We start from the raw sequence: 11479 nt of genomic DNA on the forward strand, positions 1-11479 counted from the left end.
TGTGTTTGTAGATTGGAGCATTCAGTGCTGTTAACATGTCAATTTCCTTGAAGTTATCAATATATTTAAGGCATTCTCAATCAAAATTCCAAAGTGAGTTTTTAAAACATTGACAAGCTAATTCTGAAGTTCATTTAGGAGATTAAAACAACAACAACAAATCTTGAAGCACTAAACAAATTTCAAAAAAGGCATAAAGTTCAAAAATTTATTATTCCTAAGCAGAAGTCTACTATAAAGCTACAGTCATCCAGACAGCATGGTATTGGCATGAGAATAGAAATGTAGATCAAATGAAAAGATAATGACTTTAGAAATAGAAACATTCTCACATGGCCAATTTATTTTCAGTAAAAGTGCTGTGTTATTCAACAGAGAAAAGATAATTTCATCAACAAATTATGCTGAAACAACTGAATATCTATATAAAAAACAATGGACTTCAGCCTTTACCTCATACCAGACACAAAAATTAACTCCACATGGATCACAGACCTAAACATAACAGTAAAACTATAAAATTCTGGAAGAAGCATAGGAGAAAATCTTCATGTCCTTGAGATAAGCAAAGATTTCTTAGATAAAACCTAAAGACCACAACTATAAAAGAAAAAATTGATAAATCAGACATCATCAAAAAAAAAAAAACCCTGCTGTTTTAAAGATGACATTAAGAAATTGGGCCTCTAGGTGCCATCCTGCGGCCCCATGTGTACGCTTAATTTCAGCTGGTCTGCCCAAGACCCCCCGAGTGCCAACCTTAGTCCTACCCCACCCAGCCCTGTAAAGATGAAAGAAACTATCATGAACCAGGAGAACTTCATCAAACTGCAGGCACAAGTGCGCATTGGTGGGAAAGGAACTGCTCACAGAAAGAAGAAGGTGGTTCACAGAACAGCTACAGCAAATGATAAAAACTTCAGTTCTCCTTAAAGAAGTTGGAGTAAACAATATTTCTGATATTGAAGAGGTGATTACATTCACAAACCAGAGAACAGTGATTCACTTTAACAACCCCAAAGTCTGGGCATCTCTGGCAGTAAACACTTTCACCATTATAGGCCATGCTGAGATAAAACAGCTGACAGAAATGTTACCCAGCATCTTAAACCAGCTTGGTGCACAGTCTGACTAGTTTAAGGAGACTGGCTGAAGCTCTGCCCAAACAATCTGTGGGTGGAAAAGCACCACTTGCTACTGGAGATGACGATGATGATGAAGTTCCAGATCTTATGGAGAATTTTAATGAGGCTTCCAAGACTGAAGCAAACTGAATTGAGTCAACTTCTGAACAAGATAAAACTCGAAGTTACCGGGAGCTGCTATTTTATATTATGACTGCTTTTTAAAATTTTGTTCATAGATAACAATAAAAATCTCAATCTAATATTTTTAAGCCCAAGCCCCTTGGACACGGCAGCTCTTTTCAGTTTTTGCTTATACATAAATTATCTTTTGCAGTGAATTAAGGTGATGAAGCCTAGAAATAAAGTTTGAAACAAAGGTTAATAAAACTCTTTGCCTAGTAAAAAAATAATGGAAAGGCAAGAGACAGACTAGAAGACTATATTTGCTATACACATATCTGACAAATGTCTGGTATTCAAAATATATAAAGAACTGCAAACCAAAAACAAGAATATAAATGACCTGATTAAAAATTGGGCAAAAAAAATTGGGTACGTCATCAAAGAACAAATGGCATGCAAGCACATGAAAAGGTGGTAAATATCTTTGATGGTCACCATCGTTAGTCATTAAGGTAATGCAAGTTAAAACTATAATGAGATACCCGGTGGAATGGCTAAAATAAAAAGACAAGCAATATCAAGTGTTGGTGAAAATATGGAGCAATTCTGATACATTGCTGATGGGAATGTAAGATTATGTGTTTACTTTAGAAAACAATTAAATAATCTCTGTTATGTAGTTAAACACACACTGTAGGAACCAGTAATTCCGCTCTTATGAAATAAGAGAAATAACATATGTCCACAAAAGAACTTGTACAAAAATATTCCTAGCAGCTTTATTTATAATGAACCTAAACTGGAAACAGTCCACATGTCCGTCAACATGTGGTGAATGGGAAAATGGTGGTATATCCATGCAATGGAATAGTACTCATCAGTAAGAAGAAACAAACTGCTTATACAAACGACATTGATGACTCTCAAAAACATTATGCTGAATGAAGGAAGCTAGAAATAAAGAAATACATACTACGTGATCCCATTCCAGAAACTCTAGAAAAGACAAATCTAATCTATAGCTACAGAAAGCAGTTCAGTGGACCAGGGATAGGGTGGGGTGGGGAACTGACTTCAGAGGAGTGCAGGAGAAATTATCAGGGTGATGGAACTGTTCATTATCTTGATTGTGGTAGTGGTTACATGGGCGTATACATTGTTCAAAACTTATCAGACTGTACATTTAATATGAGTACAATACATTGAATGTAAATCATATCTCAAAGGCGATTAAAAAAGTTAAAGGAAATAGAGCCACTCGATTTCATAAAACATAAAATTTGGGGGATTAAGTGACATAAACTAATGGCCAATCTCTAGAACACTGTCATATGGATCATTCAGCTCTAGGTGTATTTGTTCTTATGCCGCTCTGATCAAAGTTCGGATTCCTGGCAGGAAAGGTCTGAGGGGACTAGTTTAGGTCCTGGGCAGGGAAACCTGGACCATTCTGACTGTCCTCCCCATCCAGAGTGCACTAATTGTAGCAGGGGTGGTCCTCAAAGAAAAATGGATGTTCTATTAACCAGAAGAAGGCGCGATGTTTTCAGGAGTGACTAAGGAGAATGGTTAGGGACTTCAAACATACATTCATTCATTCCATTTAAGCATAATTTTAGCATGGACTATTTGCCAGATGCTGTTATTGAATGGGGATGCATGTGTATTGGAGGTCTCTCTAAAGAAAAAGAGTTCATGTTAATGTCAGGAAGAGAAACCTGGTCAGAGAGGATCGTTTGCGTGAGTATGGCACGCAAACTTTTTTTTTTTTTTTTTAAAGTGGAAGAGGATAGAAATCAGCTGAACATAAGAAAGAGCTTTCCAGCAATTCGAAGTTTGTTTTTGCTTGGGTCATCCGGACGCGGAGAAATTCTTTAGTAAGGAAGCGGAAGATGGATAGAAAAGTAGATTTCGGAATTCACGTCCTGCCCAATCCACAGACGGAGAAAAGACTCCATCCATTTAACTATCCCTGGGTCTCCTGGGACCCCTTGGCGAGTCGGCAGAGGGAGCCATTCCCCAAGAAATCTCCGCGCGAGGCCTCACAGAGATTTTCTTGCGGGTCGGAAGAGTTGTCTCTCCGCCCCGCCTCTGTAAAAGCAGGTTCCCTTCTCCCCACCCATCTCCCCACTTCCCCCGCATCTCCCCTACCTCCCCTCGCTAAGTCCCGTCCAACCTTCCCAACCACTTTGTTGCAGCTTCGCACACTCTGGTACCGCTAGGTCATCCATCCCTTTCCTTTGTCCCACATTTGCATTCCTTCCCTGGCACTGCTGGGGAAGTGCCGTCCATTCAAGCTGGTCGCTCGGGTGCTGGCCCCAGTGCCCTGAATCCTCATAGAGGGTCTAGAGCACCATCCAGGGACTTTGGCGAGGGGGCACGCACTGAACTTGAGTCGGTACGCAGACAGTCACTCTCTCTGCCATTCCCTGAGGTGACCTCTAGGTTTGCCAACTTCGTGACTGGATTATTGGCGGGGTCACTTTCGGGCGGTGGAAGCAGCTCAGGGCAGGGGCGACCCGCGATCCCGGCGCAGGAGTCGGGCCGGGCTGATCCCCCGGTTGCAGGAGGGACTGTGCGCGACGCCAAGCGACGCCCCCCTCCAGTGGTCACTACTCCGGCGGCAGCAGCTGCAGCAGCGGCAACTGCTCGCATCCCGGCCCTGGCTCGGGTTACTCCCCTCCTCCTCTTCCAGCATCTCGAGCCAGAAGGGGAAACCTTATTCAAGTTTGCAGCGAGTACTTTTCCCGGTGCGCAAAACTGGGGGTCTGGAAACCCACTGAGACCGGTCTCCTAATCCGCGTCTCCACCTTTGAACCTGAACGAAGACTTCCAAGTATTGCTCTCGTCTGAGACGCTGCTTGGAGGGTAACTGCGCTGTTTGGGACAGATTGTGCTTCTCGGCGGGCGTTGGGTGAAAACAGGAGAAAAAGTGTTGCGCTGCGAATTTCAGGATCTCGTGACCTGGTAAGAGTTGGGCAAACTCAGTTCTGGTGGCCAGTGGACATTGGCCGGATTCAGGATGGTTTCTTATGGGCGAGGGGCACATTTTCCTTCGCCAGGATACCCGGGTGCCGCGTGAGGTGGCGCGAGACGGGCTCAGTCTGGGTTGTTTACGTGTCTCGGTGGTTTATTGTTATTGTTTGCATTTGGTTTTCTTTCTTGGGGCTTTGGAGGAACTTCTTGGAGTATTTTTCATGGGAAGACATCCCATTACGCATTTCATTTTGTACAATTTCTGCCCTTGGGTTGCCTTGTCTGTCTGTGTGTTCTGTGTTGATGGGTGTCATAGCTGGGTATAGAGAGGTTTGAGGGAATCAGACTGAGAATGAAAAGCAGTTTCAGCTGAGCCCTTCCTTTGAGATCAGCTTTACTTCTCCTCTGGGATCTTGACTTGTTTTCTAAACTTTTTCTCCAGTGTTTGATATTCAGATGGTGCGGGTAGACTTGGGATAGTCCCTCTTCCTGCGTTCTCAGCGTCCTTTCGGGGTGCTAGGATTGCAGACTGAATTAGACTGGAAGGGACTCTTCCTTGTAGGAATGCCTGTGTCTTCAGGGAATGCTGGGAGAGGCGATTCTTCAAGCCATAGTTACCACGGAGGGATCTATCTCGTGTTGGTCTTTTAAATTCCTTTGATCTAGGATTTTTACCCCTGCTTTAGGGAAATATTTTGTCCTTTTTATTTTTTCTTTCTGGAGGTCAGAATGATATCACTGCGTAAATGAAGTATAATGATATCTTTGGTGCTTTTTTCGAAAATATCCTTACACAAGGACCCAGACTCTGTAAGGAAAGTTGAAGTTCGAGATTTTATTAGCCCAAAAGTTCTTAGGCAGTGATATGCATACTATCCCAAGGCAGAGGAGAATGACATTCCTTCTTGGTTCTCCTTATATTCCTCCTTTATAACTTGGGTCTCACTTTGTGTATGGTCTACCCAACTAAAGATGCTCATTCCATATGAATGAAAAGACTGGGACCAGATCATTTTCTCCAGAAATGCCTTCTTCCTGACATGACTGTTCCAAGAGGTCAGCTTGCAGGGTTTGCTTTGCTGCTCTGTGGTCAGAGAGTTCAGTTGATGGTAAGCTCTGGGACCAGGTAGCCTGGGTCATCTCTCAACTCTGTCACTCTCCAGTTGTGTGATTTTGGGTGTTACTTAACCTCTCTATCCTCATCTATAAAATCAGAATGATAATAACAATGCTTACACCAGAGGGATGTTAAAAAAATTAAATGAGGTAATGTGTATGGTGTGCTAACAAGCTAACAAGATAATAAGCATGTATTAGCCATTATTATTACTGTTACTATAATTATTAAGCTAACATTGGTAACTACTGCTGTATCAAGACAATATAAGTTTTATTAGCTATCAGTAATTTTTAGCTATTGTTTCTACTTGGATGGCCCTTGAAGGCTGCACTTATATGGGCTTTACTCCCACCTAGAACATGATGTATTGTCAAACTTGGGTCAGACATGAGCTTTGCGTTGCTTCCAGCCAGGGACCCTTTGGTGGAATGGAAGGTGCATGTGGCAAGCCTGAGATTTGTAGAGGAGGGATTATGGATGCCAGAGGGTTCTTGGGACAGGCCAGCAGGTGGGAAATCTCTACTTAGTTTATAATCTGTAAACTACACTGCCTTAGGAATTCCTTGCATTAATATACCCCCTTTAACCTATTTTTTAGAGATCAATCATTTATTCAATAAATGCATATTAAGTGTCTATTACATTTCAAGGACTGCTCTAGGTTCTATGTTAAGTTTGTTGGCTTCATTTTAAAAATGGATATGCATCAATATTTGCTTTAATGCCCTCCCTCCCCCATTTCAAGCATTTTAGGGCTTTGTGTGATACCAGCACCCTATAAATTAAATCCTGCATACTTTTAAGCAATAATGAGTTCAATACCTGTTAAAATAAACAGCATGTATTGAAGAATTGAACAAAATATTCAGTATAACCCCTGCAGGGCACTTCTTCTATCAGCTTTATCATATGTAAACTTGTGTGGGGAGGTGGGAAAAAAGTTGGATAATCTAGTGTTCCTTCTGGCTCTAAGATCCTTAAATTAGCGGCCTTACTTGATTGGTGGTTGTTTTTAAATCTCCTTTTTCTCTTTTAACATTTGTTTTAGGTCCATCGTTGCATGTTAATTAAAGTGAGTAATGACACTAATAATTAGTAAAAAAGAAAAGAAAAGAAAAGAAAAGAAAAGAAAAGCATTTAGTTCTGCTTGTATTTCATTAGCTATTCTCAGACTTTGATATACATCAGAAGCATGGAAGGGGACTTTGATAAAAAGATTAGATTGAATTGTGAGAAATTGCCAAAATTTGACCATTCTGACCTACATAAAATGTCAATTTCGTATCATTCAACCTAATATAAATCCTGGGTCCCTCCTCTATGATTCAGATGCAGTAAGTCTTGAGTTAAGTGTGAAAAGTCTGCAGTTCTACAAGTTCCCCAGATGATAAAAACCCAAGTCACATGCTCATTTAGCAGCAGTGGATTTATCTTTCTCATGATTGTCTCCTTGGTCTAATAGCATATTTCTAAAATACAAATCTGATCATGTCATTCCCTTGTTTAAAATCTGTGGCAGCTCCCCAGATGGTGAGCATCAATGGCAACCAGGTGCTTATTAAAAATGCAGATTTCAAGGCTGTACCCCAGATGCAAGTGCTAGAAATCTGCATTTAGCAGCTGCCCTAGTGAATCTGATGGAGATGATCTCAAATCACAATTGGAAAAACCCTGGCTTGTAGCATAAAGCCTGACCTCTCTAACATGATACACAAGACCAGGTTTGCACTGTCTTCTCTGGGTTTGTTGCTCTGCTTCCCTGTTCCCCAAGCCTCTAAGCACCAGTGATCTTGATCTTGTTACTGTTCCTTGGAGAATATGTTGCCTGTTTTCACTCCTCCCTGACCCACCTGTGAGGAAACTCTCTGGGAAATGTCTTTGCTCCTCTTTTCAGCCTAAAAGATTATTTGCTACCCATTCATCTTTCAAGGTATAGTTCAAATAAGACCTCCTCTCTGAAACTTTTTCCGATTCTCTCACGTTAACAAGTGATATCTCACATGATTCCTATTCTGTTTTGTGGATAGCTTTAATAGCATCTGCCATATTGAATCAACTGTGCTATCTGGATGTTTCTCCAATTGATTGGTGAGATTGTCATTCTTTATTCTAAGCCTTTATCCAAATGACTGGCACATAGTAGTTACATAATAAACGCCTAAAGAACATAAGAGAAGAATGAATGAATGAACACTAATTAACATTTTCTTAGCACACGAAGTGTTTGGGATAGTCACTATGTGCGTACTAAGAGTTGTGGAGAAGCCAGTCAAAAATTTATGATTTGGCTAGATGTAGTCTACAAAGTGAGTTAACATGGAGTGGGAAAAGGACAAGATAGAATATCCTAAGAAAACTTATAAACACTAAATGCCACCAAATTAATCTTACATGTTCAATACTATGGAAGCACTATGGTACAAGAGCTGAGTTTATCATACCTCTGAGATGGTTTTGGTTGTGAGTGGCAGTATCAGGACATTGAAATAGAAGTGCCGATGCCAATACAAATTTTAAAAAAGCTTTTGCCTTGTGCCTTTTAGTTCATAAAAACCTTGGTATTTATTTTTGTATTTGATCAGCAACATGATAACTCATTTTCCCCACTTTAGTACGGGATGCCTTCCTAAAAGCTATGCAAAAGCCTGCATGTTATAAAGGATGTTGGTCCTAGATAGTCAAATATATTATAAAGTTTCTAATTTTATCTTTTCACTTAGGCACAGCATTAGGCTTTCAGTTTATTCAGTTTATTCATTTCTTTAATTTTTCTTTCTTTAAACTTTCTGTAATTTTGGTTATTTCCTCCTCATTTGAACACAGTTGACCCGCTCAAGTTCAATAAACGAATGATTCTGATTAAAGGTTTGCCATTTTTGGCATGACTGGTACCTTCCATCTTTGTCTCATTTATATTAAGTATGTGAGACAAAAACTTCTTGTAATTACTATTAGGTCTTAAATTTTTTCATTTCCCACTCATTTTTTTTTTAAATAATGGCAATATATAATAACATTTGAACAAATGAACAAACAAATCACAGGATAATGACAGAAATGGTGATGCTGCAAAGTGGAACTTACGTCATGGGCCACTCCACCATAAAATAAACAACAACCAAAGTTCAGTCATGGGATAATGTATAAGAGTTCCAGTGACATAGGGCAGGAAGGTAGCAGCATCATTGCATGAAGTACAAATATCCAGGTTATTTGGATTTCAAGTAAAATGATATTAAGCACTGCCTGTGGTCTCAATCTCTCAAGGATATATATCTAGTATTTCATTTTAAAAATTAGCTTTGTTTTAAGAATTAACTAAGATTTATTGGGTTCCATTGATTTGTCTTTTTTTCAATTCTGTTTCCAAAATAAACCTTTTCTACCTTAATTTAAACTTGCATCTAGATGTACTTTTCTAAGTCTCTTACCTAGTCTCCTAATGTCTTCATTCATTCATTCATTCATTCATTCATTCATTCTCTCTATGTGAATTTCCCAAGGTTTTGCATTTATATCTTGTCTTTCTTTTCTTCCCAATTTAATATTATTTTCCACTGTGACCATTCTGTTTTTAAAAATAGTTATCTCAGAGGATTAATTAATAGCACTTAATGAAAGGATTTCTCATACTATGAGGAAAAAAATAAGATACAAACCAGTGTTATTTTACTTTATACAATTTTATTTGTAAAACTGCAAGTCAGCATGTGGATATTATTTGATAATGCATACTCCATGTCATTAGCCAGTCTGGAAAGTGTGAATGTGATAATACATCCTGTTATTATCTATGTTCATTTCTAGTGATTTCCTCTATCGTTTCATTTCCAGTGACTTATAACTCCTCGATAAAGAAACTATGTAAAGCATTTCAACCACCTCAATTTCCTACTCTGAGGGTAATAAATGGTACCCTTCCCCCTTTCTAAAACAAAGAAAGCGGTGTTTCAGTATGGAATGCCTTGTCTTGATACGTGCATGTGCAAGATATTAGTATCTGTTAAAAACATCTTATCTTTGGGAACAAGGGGGCCTCATCCTAGAGGGTGACTTAAGTGCCTTGCCTGGCTGACATGAATTTGCTGCATGTATTTGATTGGTTCTAAAACCTTGCCACAGTGATTATTCCCATGATGGATCTTTACCTTCTGGTAAAGAATCGTGTTTGTCTTTTTTAAGAAGTAATTTTTGGTGGCAAATTAAACATCAAAACACATAAATTTAATTTATTCCTGATGAAACAAAATAGAGGAATGAAATCTATGTTTTGGGCCCAGGGTATTACTTCTATAATCAAAATGAAAATTGTAAATATCTACTTTAATTGATATCTTCAAAAGGGTGCTCTATTTATTTTTTGGATAAGGAATTGATGACAAGATGTGACTTTTGTGTTCTTTAAAAAAGTAATTGGTTTGAGTTTTATTTTTGCTCTGTGAGTTATTTATTGGGTGTACAGGGCATAGGGATACTATGTGGAATTACCAAGATACTTGCCTTAAAAAAAAAAAAAGATAAAAAAATACAACTGACTGTTTAAGGCTGGGCGTGATAAGGGCCAAGTGGGCAGTTCTGAGAGCTGCTTCGAGAGCTCATTCTAGAGAGAGGACTCTGTGTGCTCACGGAGGTTTCTTGGCAGTGTGGGACCTTGAGGGAGAAAGGATTTAAGTGGATGGGGGTATTTTAGACAGGCGAGTGAGCTCAGCAAACATGTGGCCACAGTAATTTGCAAGACATTTGCAAGCAATAGTGACTAAACCATTCTGCACGAAGGGTGAGTTAATATTTGAGAATCTTTATGACAGCCAAGCATGGGGCTATAGGACTAGACTCTGCCTGTTCCCACAGCACTATATGCATTAAAGGAGCCCCTCGCATCACACTGCTATTATTTTATTATATAAACCAGATGTGCTTTGGGGTACTCTATGGAGATGTAAGTAAAAATTGAGCCCTGATTTCATGAGAAGGTGTGAAATGAGAAAACTGTTATTTCTTTCAGCCACTATGGGGCTTCTTGGGGATGGAGATGGAGACAAGGCTCATGTTTCTACTAGAGTCATCTGGTTCTGAATTCACATTTTCCCTTAAGAAGCTTAGTTTAAAGATGATCTTGCCACACTACAGTACTGTCTCTCTTAGCATGAAGTGGTTCACCCAGCCACAGATATCACTTTACATCTTCACCTCATAAAATATACCAAGCATGTGCCTCTAATTGGCTGACGTTTAAGGCTCAGAACTATGGAGGAAGTTGGCCTCTTAAAACTAAACATTAAACATGTGTTTTAAGGGCTGTTTATCCATCCCACCATCCGTCATTTTCTGAAGGCTCTAGCCTCTGCCAGGTTGCTTCAGCACCCTCCTTCTCTCCCTGCACCTCCCTCTTTTTGCTCATAGCTGACTCGACCCCCAAACTTCCATTACTTTCTGAACAGCTATTATTATTATTATTTAATTTCCTGTCGCATTCTCCACATTCCTTGGTGCCCTCATCTTTCTCACCTTTCTTCTCCCCAGGTGTTTTCTCCTATACTAAGATTTGATTACCATGGCATAAAGTAGTTGCCCTTTCAGAATTCCTTCCCATCTGTACATCCTTTGAACAGAGAGATGTGCAAAATCAGTCCATTAATGAGGCTAGAAATGCTTGAGATCTCTGTTTGGCCTATGTTTTCAAACTTTAGGGGCCTGAGAATCACCAGCAGGTACTGGATCCCCTGTGATGATTTAGATTCAGTAAGAGTGTGGTGGGGCCCAGGGATGTGTATTTTTGACAAGGAATTCTGACATAGGTGATCCATGGATGCACTATAACTCTTGTTAGGGCTATACTGCTCCGTTCAGAAGCCATGACTTTTTTCTTTTTTCTTTTCTTTTCTTTCTTTCTTTCTTTTTAATATTTTAGTGAGTTGGTCAGAGTGGGTCACTGAGAATAGCTGGTCTGTGAGAACCTGTGCCTCTCTGTCTCTGCTTGGAGGGACAATGGCAGTAACACAACGCTGTTCATGTGACAGCCGGAGAAAAGGGCCCATTGTTTGGGGGTTGGCTGATGCTCTATTCTGCTCTGGCCAGCCGTCCAACTGAGCTTGGTAGCCCCAAGGAAACAGACACACTTGAATCAGAAAGA

The 11479-nt window shown here is 39.8% G+C and overlaps 1 protein-coding gene and 1 pseudogene across 1 annotated transcript in view; both read left to right on the forward strand.

Annotated features, from left to right (window-relative positions):
* MEGF10 (multiple EGF like domains 10) overlaps positions 1–11479 on the forward strand; it is a 165231-nt gene that overhangs the window by 5348 nt on the left and 148404 nt on the right. The window lies entirely within an intron of this gene.
* LOC105290887 lies at positions 790–1289 on the forward strand (annotated as a pseudogene).

Source organism: Pteropus vampyrus, unplaced genomic scaffold (assembly GCF_000151845.1).
Source record: "Pteropus vampyrus isolate Shadow unplaced genomic scaffold, Pvam_2.0 Scaffold39, whole genome shotgun sequence".
NCBI lineage: Eukaryota > Metazoa > Chordata > Mammalia > Chiroptera > Pteropodidae > Pteropus > Pteropus vampyrus.